The sequence below is a fragment of the Giraffa tippelskirchi genome, chromosome 8 (assembly GCF_054371585.1).
Source record: "Giraffa tippelskirchi isolate mGirTip1 chromosome 8, T2T-mGirTip1v1.2.pri, whole genome shotgun sequence".
NCBI classification, from domain to species: domain Eukaryota; kingdom Metazoa; phylum Chordata; class Mammalia; order Artiodactyla; family Giraffidae; genus Giraffa; species Giraffa tippelskirchi.
The window spans coordinates 65,319,532-65,330,342 of record NC_137282.1 but is presented as its reverse complement, the minus strand read 5'-3'; the positions used below and the strand labels follow the sequence as shown (position 1 = coordinate 65,330,342).

General features: G+C 56.0%; 1 long non-coding RNA gene across 1 annotated transcript in view; it reads left to right on the top strand.

The window, feature by feature from the left end:
* The first annotated feature begins 7,119 nt into the window (after positions 1-7,119).
* The window catches only part of LOC145517948 (uncharacterized), a 91,365-nt gene continuing 87,673 nt past the window's right edge, over positions 7,120-10,811 (top strand). Inside the window, exon 1 of the long non-coding RNA XR_014062434.1 lies at positions 7,120-7,231. This is a non-coding gene — a long non-coding RNA (uncharacterized LOC145517948). The remainder of the gene's footprint in view (positions 7,232-10,811) is intronic.

The following is a 10,811-nucleotide window of genomic DNA, read 5'->3' as shown; positions in this document are numbered from 1 at the left end:
ACGCAGCCCACCCTGATTCCTGCGGGGGCCTGACTTGGGAAGTGCCATCTGGTAGCTTTGAGACTCACCAAACCAAATTGCATTGGAGAGAGGAAGGACACCTTCCTTCATCCATCCCCCACCCCCGCCGGATTCCCACATACCCTGACCCCTTTCTCTGGATTTCGGAGCCATTTCCCGAGTCCCGCTCATATGACCTCATTCGAAGTGCACTGTGGACGAGCTGCCATCTGCAGCTGCTACCACAGCAGCCAAGGGCTTTAGCTCCCAAGTACCTCCCTTCCTTTGGAACTTGGGGGCCCTCTACTCCCCACTTGCACGCCACAGACCTTTGCTGAGGATTGTGGGGACCCTCACTCAGTTTGCAGCACGTTTTAGCCATCCCTGTCCTCTCAATTCCTCCCTTGCAACTCAGCTTGTGAGCTCCTTTGGAGCAGCGTGGCCCACCTGGCTGCAACGGAAGAGACACAGCTGACAGTGAAACAACAGCTTAGATCTGACAGCCGGAAAGCTCTGTCAAAAGGGACCTCCCTCTTCACACCGTAGAGGCTGTAGGAGCCGCCAGGGTTTGGGAACCAGTGCTGGGGCCAAAATGACTCCACAGCTGTTTTCCTTCCTGGGGAGGGTTCTGGCTCGAGTGGGAATGGCTCAAGTCTCCTAAGGTTCTGAAAGCCCACTGTGTGCAGATTCACGGTACACAGAGAGGAGAAGGTGGAGTCCTGCCCTGGAGGTGGGCACAGCTCACGGATGAGCCAGGCAGGCAGGCAGGCAGGCAGGGCATGAGAACACCTGAGCTGCCTTCATGAGTGAATGGTGTGGGGGCAGAGGAAGAGAAGCCGGTCTGCTCCCTCATGTGGTGCCCAGGGCAGGTTGTCCCCAGAGGAAACCCTTACGACGGTGAGGACTATCACTGCTGTTTCCCAAGGGGTTCCGTCGGTGCGTGTCTTCCCCGGAGCGGTCAGGCCGTCTCTAAAGTACACCGGCCATGGGCATTGCCTCTCCTTGGAACTTCCCATGTGTTTCTCGTTTTTATGGAACAGTGATTTTTCTAGAGGGGTTCTGGGCCACAAGGTTGTTGGGTCATTTTCTAGCCTTCTGTCGTGAAGAACGCTTTCCTGGGCGTTGGGGTGGTTTGTTGTTCCAGCTCCCTTTCTTGGCTTCTTTTGGGAGCTGGTGCAACAAGAGGAGCTCAGCCTCTGCCTTCTGGCTGAGATGTCACCCTTCAAACAGCAATGCCTGCCTGGAGATAATGATGGCATTTGCCAAAAGGGCTTCGTTTGGCACATGATATCTTGAAAGGACGTACACCGTCCTTTCAGCTATCAAAGGCTACTTCAAAGGACATAAAAATGAGAACTCTCCAATGGAGTCTTACAGTAGGTGGAGAGTCCGAAAAAAACTCCTTCAGTCATTTCACTGAGAGGCATTGATTGGGGACACCAAGAATATAGGAAGGAATGCAGAAAGAAAAGATGAAATTGTGTTCAGGATCGGGGGGGGAGGGATGAACAGGGCGTGCTTGCCTTGAATCCAGGCTTTGTTGGCGGGTGGGGCATAAAGATGGAAGGGGTCTGCAACTACAAAGTGGTGATGGTAACACAGTATCACCAGAGTTACACAACAGTGTTCCCAAATTGCAACAATGATGAAAAAGTTTACTAATCCCAACTTAACCAACCGAAATACACGAAACCATACAAACAATAAAACATCACCAGAAAGGTGGAAACAAACCAAATGCAAAGCAGTTCAGGGGAAAGGAACTCCATGTCCCCTGGGGGCAGAACGAGTTGCCGGCGTCCACGGTGAGCAGACAGGGATGGAGGCTGCAGAGCCGACCGCTGCCCTGGACGTGGTGTTTCCGGCAAGGGCTCTGGGTCTCTGTCCAGAGCGGGGGCTCGTTCTTCCTGCAGGGGCGGGTGAGTCATCGTCGGCGTCTGGGTGTTGCGCGGGAGCCAGGGCAGGCTCTCCCTGCCGAGGCGGTGACTCCTCCTCTGCCTCGGGTTCTCCTGCCAAAGCCCGAGCAGGTACAGGTGCACGTGGAAGTGGAGGTTCTCGCTGAGGGGGTGGGACATCAGTGCCTGGAGCTGGGGGTCCTGCAGGCACGGAGATCCGATCTGCCTGGTGTGCTGGCCAGTACCCAGCTGGCCTGGTGTCTCTGCGAGGGCAAGTCTCGGTTCTCCATCTGCCCTCGGTGGATTCCTGGGTCCTGCACCTGGAGCCACCACCTCTGTAGGGACAGGTCTGGGAAGTGGAGCCTGGTTCCAGTTGGAGGCCAGTGCTAGAGCTGGGGGAGAAGCAAAGTTTACCCACAGGCCAGCCTTGGCATGTGCGTATCCCGGGACAGAAAGCTTCCAAGAGATTCCCAAAGAATACCCAGCGTCGGATGTCTTTTGGGACTGAAGTGTGCAAGATGGGGGTGGGGGTGTGAGGCCAGCGCTTGCTGCAGGCCCAGCAGCATCTTTCGGGGACTCGTCCCTGTGTAGCTCAGCACCCCCTCCCCACACACTCCCGTGCACCAGCCCCAGCGTCCTCACCTCTGTGCTCTGGCGTGCTGGGCTCCAGGTCCTCCTGCTGCCTCAGAGGCCGGGGTTCTCGGGACTCTGGGTCGGAGCCGGGTGTGCTGAGCTCCGTGGCAGCCTCAGACTGGGCCGCCGGGTGTATCCTGGGCGGTGTCTCGGCAGCAGGCCTTCCCCGCCTCCGCTTCGCCCCCGGTGGGGCTGATGCCTCCGTGGGCACGCTCACCTGGAGCCTGCACTGGGCCTCACGGGCGGGGGGGTGGTGCTCCGACCCCTCCCTCCAGGAGGTGGACGGGGTGTCCCCGTCCTCGGCCTCATCACGTGGGAAGCTCTGCAACGACAGTGACCGTCAGCCAGCCGTGCTGGGAGTTTTCCGAGCTGGGCCCGGCCAGTGGAGCCGCTGCTTCTGCCTGCTCGAACTTCTCTTCCCAGAAGGGTCAGAGACGTGTGTCTGCTCACATCCCCACCCGGGAGGAAAGAGACCCACCTGAGGGTGTGAGGTCAGCCTGGGCGGCCGGCGCTGCCCGCACTCTCCCCATCCCACCCAGCCTGCTCTCCCCTGGGGTGTGGACACAACTTGTCCGCAGGCTTCTGACCCCACATCCGCCTGGGCTTCCTTGAGGGAGACACACCCCGAGAAACCCGCATCCACACACACAGGCAAAGGACCCGGTGTTTCCGGGTGGCATGGGAGAGGTGGCCTGGCCCGGCCTGGGGCTCCCCGTGTTACCTTTCTGTTTCTCCGGGCAAAGGGCCAGAGGCCTCTCGGGGGTGCCCTGAGCCAACGTCGACAGGGTGCCCACGCACACTGCCTGTGAGCTCTCCTGCGGCCCCGGGCTCTGGGCAGGGGCAAACAGCAGAACATCCTGGCAGCAAGTGATCTGGCTGGGGGCTCCTCTCCGCTCTGGAGGCCTGGATACCCGGGTTGCGGGTTCTGTTGGGTTCTGTTGCCGGCAGGTGACATCATTTCCTGGGGTTCGTGCTGAGGTCCCTTCCCCAAAACTTCCCAAGGGAATCTCTGGGTTTCTGACTGCTCGACCACCCCCCTTAGGCCATGTGCAGGCACAGTGACAGCCACACAGCCCAGCCCACAGCCCTGGGGAGGCCTGGGTGCAGCCAGGGCCTGAGCTCCGAGGACCCCGCTGCTCTCAGACCAGGCTCCTTCTTCTCATAAGTGGTGTGGCCCTGGACAAGCATATGCCCCTCAGGGTTTCCCCAGTCTCTCCATCTGCAGAGAGGGGGTCATTCTCCCATCTGTTTCCTAGGTCTGGCGGCCTACGAGCAGCTCCATGCCTTTCCACCTGGGGCCGATATCACGTGGAGCTTGTGCGCTGAGACTTCAGAAAGAAAGACTCCATCCAGGGCTGACACAGCACAGAATGGGGCAGAACGAGGCCTGGATGTGCCGTGGAACCCAGGAAAAGGCACTCCCCCTCCTGACTGTTTTGAGACCCCGCATCCAAATTGGAGCACCGAAAGGAAGACTCGAAGGTCTCCCTCTCTTATAGAAAAGAGTAGCCAACTTTCTGGTCCTCTGTTTGCATTGAGATTCTGTTCAAGTGTCCCAGCTCGGCTTATGCGGTTGGCTGAGCTTCTAATGGATCCCTGGGTTCTTGTCTTTTCCTCTCCAAACCTTCCGTCCTTTTCCCCCTTCTGGGGTGGATGGGCGCAGTCATTGCTTCTACCTTCGAGACAGAGTGATGAAAAGTCTGGGCCATCGACTCCTTTCCTCTCTTTGGTTCCGTGTCTCTCTCTGGCTGTGTCCCTCTCTTTTCCTTTCTCGATTCAGTCTGTGTCTTCCTCTTTCTCTCTCGTGTGTGGATGGATGGATGCTAGGAATGCACATGTATATGATTAGATGAGGGTTATGTTTTAGGGATAGGTTAGAGGGAGAGAAAGGCTTTAGGTCGGAGTTGGTCATGGGGGAAGGGTCAAGGGTGGTGGTGGTGTTTCTTGGAATCTGAGTGCTGTGCATTCTTCGTCTCTTTCCATATGAACCCCTTCTCAGATACACCACTTGCAAGGAGTCTCTCATGTTCCGTTTCCTATCTTTTGCATTTGTGAATGCTTAGCTTCTCTGTTGTGAAGAGGTTCCATTGGATGGAAACCCATTGGTGTACTTCGTTTCCCTCTTTCCCTTACTTGAAGAGACCCATTTCTACCTCCGCCCAGCAAATGGCAAGGAGACTCTGATGTTAAGGAGCCTTTGACCTACGCTTCTTTCTAGCTATCTCATGACATCAGCCTTTAGGGTGAGGGTTTTCCCCGATATTGAGGTGGTGTGAGATCAAAACCAATAGCGTTCTTCAGATGTAGCTGTCTGGTTTTCCCATGGACATTGATTGAAGAGGCTTTCTTGTTCCCATTTGGATATTCTCCCCTTCTGTGTCAGAGACGAGTTGACCATGGATGCCGGGGTTTGTTTCTGGACCCTCAACTTTATTCCATCGATCTGGATCTGTGTGTGTTGTTGTATTCCCAATAGCATACTGTCCTGCTGCTGCCGCTGCGGCTAAGTCACTTCAGTCGTGTCTGACTCTGCGCGACCCCATGGCCTGCAGCCTACCAGGCTCCTCTGTCCAGGGCACTTTCCAGGCAAGAGTACTGGAGTGGGTCGCCATCGCCTTCTCTGATACTCTCCTGAGGATCCTAGTTTGCTCGTCTAATTTCCTTTCACACAACCTTGGATGTCCGTATCGGGGCTTTTTCGTCGGATTGTATTGACAATTTAGGCTCTTTTCTGTTTCCGAAACCCCTGTTGCAATTCTTTGTTCGGTGCCAAAATGCATTGGCATTTTGGGAGGAATAGCATCGAAGCTGTGGATTGCCTTGTGGGGCTGTGACATCATTTTCCCAATAGGAATTCTTTCAAGCCCTGAGCACAGCTTCTCTTTGCAGCGATTGGTGTGGGCTTGATCTTCCTTCTTCCATCTCTCGCCGTTTTGTGAGAACAGGTCCTTCCTTCCCTTCTGGGTTAGATGGACTCGTGGGTATCACTTCAGTGAATGGCATTGTCAGTGGGGGTGATAATTCCCTTCTCATTGGAAGACTTTGCTGTGAGTATTAGAAATGCAAGTGATTTCTCTTCCCCTTCCTCCCTGTCCATCTCTCAGAGCCACCGGGAAACAGAGGCCTCATCCAGGGTCACACAGGCCTGAGGGAGTGCAACTAGACTGTTGTTTCTTCAGGCCCTCTGTGCTGGACATCATCCGGGATACTCTGTGTGTGTCTTCCTCAGTCTGCTGTCCCTTCAGACCTTTCCCTAGTTTTCACAGGCTTGTCGTGTTGCTGTTCTTTGTCTGTTTGGAGACACATCCTTGAGAAGCTTTGTGTTTCCACTCATTCGTCTCGCGATGTATGACCTGTCTTTTGCTTTTGTAATGAGGTCTTTCCCACAGTAGATATCTTTGATTTTGCAAAGTCCACTGTATTCTCTGGGTTGTTTTGTGGGCTGCCTTTTTGTTTTGTGTGTGAAGACTCAAAGCACGTGTCCGGTTTCTGCTCATTGTTCTTCTAGATTTGTGACAAGTTTTCATGGAAACTTTGTCTAGGGATAACTGGAAGTGAACTCGGTGTAAGGTGTCAAGTCTCCATCTCCATTCATGTCATGCCCTGCAGTTTCCAATTCCCTGTTCCTGAGTGGTTTTGGAGACCTTGTGGGAAGTTTGGTTGCATCGGAGTTTGCGTTTCCACCTTGAGTAGATTCACACTGTTCTGCCCTCAGGGACACTGTCAAGGGGGAGTGAGGAGCAGCCTGCACTTCCAGCAGTGACCACACGGTGGGGCGAGTGCTGCTCTCCCCTCTGGGAGCCCCAGGCCACAGGCATCCCAGTGAGGAGCCAGCTCTGTGCTCAGCTGAAAGGAGTTAGTCTCTCAGGAGCCTCTGAGCCCTTGCCTTTGGATCACCCAGGGTGGGCATTTACTGTGACAGAAAAAAATTGCCCTGAATTCCATGGACGGAAGAGCCTGGCTGTGTAGAGTTCGTGAGTTGCCGTGAATCAGACACAACTGAGGACACAAAAATTCAATAGACTAAAACCCTTTTTGGGGGTGGGGGAAGTGAAAGGGGGTGATGTGGGTTTTTTTGTCTTATATAATAGCCAAGGGAAATCTAGTTTAAACCTAAATTCACATAGATGGGAAAGGTATAGCTTTCCGTCACCCTATTAAAAAAAAAAAAACTACTTAACTTTTCTGAAAGTTTATTTAGTAGCTTCCTTGAGCAGTTCATTGTGAAGCTTTTTTTTTTTTTCTGTCACTTTGGCCTCATTAAAAAGTACGGTTTGCCTTTACTGGATAATTTCGTTCATTGGTTTGTTAGGGAATCTTGGTAATATTTGAGTTTCCTGGGGAGCATGGTCACATGACCTGGCCCTGGCCAATCGGTGCGTTCCACCTCCCTGGCCACTGTGATTGGCTCCGGACTGGGGCAGTGCCCAATCGGGGCCCAGGGTCGGGCCTCACGTTGGAAGCCAGGGGAAGACGAGCTCTCGTCCTGCTGGGGTAGGGGAAGGGGTGGGGCCGGGGGAGGTCAGGCTCCAGCAGTGGGAGGGGCTTGAGGTCCGCCTGCGGCAGTTGGTGACCTTCCTGCTCCCCTCAGGGCAGAGCCGCCGGCCTGAGAATGAGGGCACTGCTGAGCCCAGGGGCTGGGATGGCCCGTTGCTGCTGTGGTCCCAGAGCTCCACCCGAGACCTGAGGGAGGCCGTCTGCCCGTGAGTCCTCTCCCGCTTGTCTGTCAGCTTGTTTGAACCATGCTGGGTTTTCTGCCCAGCTGGCTAAGGGGAGTCCCTGGAAATGCAAGGGTGTGGGTTTTGGCAGACTTCAGGGAAGACATGCCAGATGAGCCTGGGAGACTCCCGCTTAATCTGGATTCAGGAGATATCTCTTCGGGCCAGCTAGTAATTGTAGGATAAGCCTAATGAGTCTTCACAGGATGAAGAGAGTAACGTGCCAAGGTAGCAATCGATGTCCTCATTCGAGAGGATGAAGCTGGTGCTCAGAGAAGGGGGGAACTTGGCCACAGCAAGGAGGTGTGCACCCAGACAGAACCCCCAGATCCGGCCATTTGAGCTCAGGGAGGCCACTGGTGTGGCTTGTCCCTGTGGCAGGGGCCGAGGCACGCAGCCCACCCTGATTCCTGCGGGGGCCTGACTTGGGAAGTGCCATCTGGTAGCTTTGAGACTCACCAAACCAAATTGCATTGGAGAGAGGAAGGACACCTTCCTTCATCCATCCCCCACCCCCGCCGGATTCCCACATACCCTGACCCCTTTCTCTGGATTTCGGAGCCATTTCCCGAGTCCCGCTCATATGACCTCATTCGAAGTGCACTGTGGACGAGCTGCCATCTGCAGCTGCTACCACAGCAGCCAAGGGCTTTAGCTCCCAAGTACCTCCCTTCCTTTGGAACTTGGGGGCCCTCTACTCCCCACTTGCACGCCACAGACCTTTGCTGAGGATTGTGGGGACCCTCACTCAGTTTGCAGCACGTTTTAGCCATCCCTGTCCTCTCAATTCCTCCCTTGCAACTCAGCTTGTGAGCTCCTTTGGAGCAGCGTGGCCCACCTGGCTGCAACGGAAGAGACACAGCTGACAGTGAAACAACAGCTTAGATCTGACAGCCGGAAAGCTCTGTCAAAAGGGACCTCCCTCTTCACACCGTAGAGGCTGTAGGAGCCGCCAGGGTTTGGGAACCAGTGCTGGGGCCAAAATGACTCCACAGCTGTTTTCCTTCCTGGGGAGGGTTCTGGCTCGAGTGGGAATGGCTCAAGTCTCCTAAGGTTCTGAAAGCCCACTGTGTGCAGATTCACGGTACACAGAGAGGAGAAGGTGGAGTCCTGCCCTGGAGGTGGGCACAGCTCACGGATGAGCCAGGCAGGCAGGCAGGCAGGCAGGGCATGAGAACACCTGAGCTGCCTTCATGAGTGAATGGTGTGGGGGCAGAGGAAGAGAAGCCGGTCTGCTCCCTCATGTGGTGCCCAGGGCAGGTTGTCCCCAGAGGAAACCCTTACGACGGTGAGGACTATCACTGCTGTTTCCCAAGGGGTTCCGTCGGTGCGTGTCTTCCCCGGAGCGGTCAGGCCGTCTCTAAAGTACACCGGCCATGGGCATTGCCTCTCCTTGGAACTTCCCATGTGTTTCTCGTTTTTATGGAACAGTGATTTTTCTAGAGGGGTTCTGGGCCACAAGGTTGTTGGGTCATTTTCTAGCCTTCTGTCGTGAAGAACGCTTTCCTGGGCGTTGGGGTGGTTTGTTGTTCCAGCTCCCTTTCTTGGCTTCTTTTGGGAGCTGGTGCAACAAGAGGAGCTCAGCCTCTGCCTTCTGGCTGAGATGTCACCCTTCAAACAGCAATGCCTGCCTGGAGATAATGATGGCATTTGCCAAAAGGGCTTCGTTTGGCACATGATATCTTGAAAGGACGTACACCGTCCTTTCAGCTATCAAAGGCTACTTCAAAGGACATAAAAATGAGAACTCTCCAATGGAGTCTTACAGTAGGTGGAGAGTCCGAAAAAAACTCCTTCAGTCATTTCACTGAGAGGCATTGATTGGGGACACCAAGAATATAGGAAGGAATGCAGAAAGAAAAGATGAAATTGTGTTCAGGATCGGGGGGGGAGGGATGAACAGGGCGTGCTTGCCTTGAATCCAGGCTTTGTTGGCGGGTGGGGCATAAAGATGGAAGGGGTCTGCAACTACAAAGTGGTGATGGTAACACAGTATCACCAGAGTTACACAACAGTGTTCCCAAATTGCAACAATGATGAAAAAGTTTACTAATCCCAACTTAACCAACCGAAATACACGAAACCATACAAACAATAAAACATCACCAGAAAGGTGGAAACAAACCAAATGCAAAGCAGTTCAGGGGAAAGGAACTCCATGTCCCCTGGGGGCAGAACGAGTTGCCGGCGTCCACGGTGAGCAGACAGGGATGGAGGCTGCAGAGCCGACCGCTGCCCTGGACGTGGTGTTTCCGGCAAGGGCTCTGGGTCTCTGTCCAGAGCGGGGGCTCGTTCTTCCTGCAGGGGCGGGTGAGTCATCGTCGGCGTCTGGGTGTTGCGCGGGAGCCAGGGCAGGCTCTCCCTGCCGAGGCGGTGACTCCTCCTCTGCCTCGGGTTCTCCTGCCAAAGCCCGAGCAGGTACAGGTGCACGTGGAAGTGGAGGTTCTCGCTGAGGGGGTGGGACATCAGTGCCTGGAGCTGGGGGTCCTGCAGGCACGGAGATCCGATCTGCCTGGTGTGCTGGCCAGTACCCAGCTGGCCTGGTGTCTCTGCGAGGGCAAGTCTCGGTTCTCCATCTGCCCTCGGTGGATTCCTGGGTCCTGCACCTGGAGCCACCACCTCTGTAGGGACAGGTCTGGGAAGTGGAGCCTGGTTCCAGTTGGAGGCCAGTGCTAGAGCTGGGGGAGAAGCAAAGTTTACCCACAGGCCAGCCTTGGCATGTGCGTATCCCGGGACAGAAAGCTTCCAAGAGATTCCCAAAGAATACCCAGCGTCGGATGTCTTTTGGGACTGAAGTGTGCAAGATGGGGGTGGGGGTGTGAGGCCAGCGCTTGCTGCAGGCCCAGCAGCATCTTTCGGGGACTCGTCCCTGTGTAGCTCAGCACCCCCTCCCCACACACTCCCGTGCACCAGCCCCAGCGTCCTCACCTCTGTGCTCTGGCGTGCTGGGCTCCAGGTCCTCCTGCTGCCTCAGAGGCCGGGGTTCTCGGGACTCTGGGTCGGAGCCGGGTGTGCTGAGCTCCGTGGCAGCCTCAGACTGGGCCGCCGGGTGTATCCTGGGCGGTGTCTCGGCAGCAGGCCTTCCCCGCCTCCGCTTCGCCCCCGGTGGGGCTGATGCCTCCGTGGGCACGCTCACCTGGAGCCTGCACTGGGCCTCACGGGCGGGGGGGTGGTGCTCCGACCCCTCCCTCCAGGAGGTGGACGGGGTGTCCCCGTCCTCGGCCTCATCACGTGGGAAGCTCTGCAACGACAGTGACCGTCAGCCAGCCGTGCTGGGAGTTTTCCGAGCTGGGCCCGGCCAGTGGAGCCGCTGCTTCTGCCTGCTCGAACTTCTCTTCCCAGAAGGGTCAGAGACGTGTGTCTGCTCACATCCCCACCCGGGAGGAAAGAGACCCACCTGAGGGTGTGAGGTCAGCCTGGGCGGCCGGCGCTGCCCGCACTCTCCCCATCCCACCCAGCCTGCTCTCCCCTGGGGTGTGGACACAACTTGTCCGCAGGCTTCTGACCCCACATCCGCCTGGGCTTCCTTGAGGGAGACACACCCCGAGAAACCCGCATCCACACA